The sequence below is a fragment of the Vulpes vulpes genome, chromosome 10, assembly GCF_048418805.1.
Source record: "Vulpes vulpes isolate BD-2025 chromosome 10, VulVul3, whole genome shotgun sequence".
NCBI classification, from domain to species: domain Eukaryota; kingdom Metazoa; phylum Chordata; class Mammalia; order Carnivora; family Canidae; genus Vulpes; species Vulpes vulpes.
The window spans coordinates 63,218,173-63,219,133 of NC_132789.1; the positions used below are offsets into that span (position 1 = coordinate 63,218,173).

At 29.9% G+C, this 961-nt stretch overlaps 1 non-coding gene across 1 annotated transcript; it reads left to right on the forward strand.

Moving 5' to 3' along the window:
* The first annotated feature begins 535 nt into the window (after positions 1-535).
* On the forward strand, positions 536-640 carry LOC112915098 (U6 spliceosomal RNA). Its single transcript, XR_003233994.1, has one exon. It is a non-coding gene; the product is annotated as a U6 spliceosomal RNA (small nuclear RNA).
* Positions 641-961: the final 321 nt, after the last annotated feature.

A 961-nucleotide genomic window follows, 5' to 3' on the forward strand; every position in this document is an offset into this window, starting at 1 on the left:
TCAGTAGGACTTCAAAGGAATCTGATTCAGAATTAAGTAAAATGCATTTATTTACAACTAGAGTAATCTAAATTTCAAAATATGAAATCAATCTTTACTTTTAAGACTTCTAAAATGTAAGTAACATTTTCAGATGGAAATCTCAATAAACACTTTTAATTCATTTCCCTGACACACTAGTGAACCCTGTTTATGCTCTTTCTGATACATATGGATGTTCCTCCAGGGCCTTGAGTAGACCCATAGGTCCTCCAAACTATCCACAAATTCTGCTGCCTCTAAGTTGACATAAATGTAATTAAGAGATAGTTGTGGGTGTTCCCCAAACTCTTATATTAGTTGAACTTGTTATTTTAATTACATAATGTAATCAGGTATTACTTAAGCTGAAAAGAAAAATGTGGCATTTCTATGGTAACTCAAGTGAAGGTTTTGGAAAAGTTTAATAAAAAAATGAGCTAATGTAAAAAATGCTAAGTGTGGATGAGGTAACAGTAAAAGTCTGAAAAATTAAATATTTAAATAACTCCATATGTGCTTTCTTTAGCAGCAGCATTATCCTAAAACTGGAACAATTCAAAGAATAGCATGGTCCCTATACAAGGGGGACACACAAATTTATGAAATGTCCCATTAAAAATATAATTCTTTGTGCAAGTTGTTTTATAAGTTCCTGGGTCCACTGTAGAAAATAAAGAAGAATACATGGTGAGTATAGTTTGCAGGACAAACTGGACAATATATTTTTTTTTTATAACAAAGATGACTACTATAAAAAAATGAAACAAGATTTGACTAACGATATACAAATGCACATTTAAGATTATAAAATTTGATCATGAATCGTTTATCCCCATTTTAATCTTTTCTAAATTGATCATTTTCACCCTAATAGCATGAGAGAAGAATACATTTTAATAGAAATAATTTAGTTCTAGGCTCATATACAAAGATGAAATAT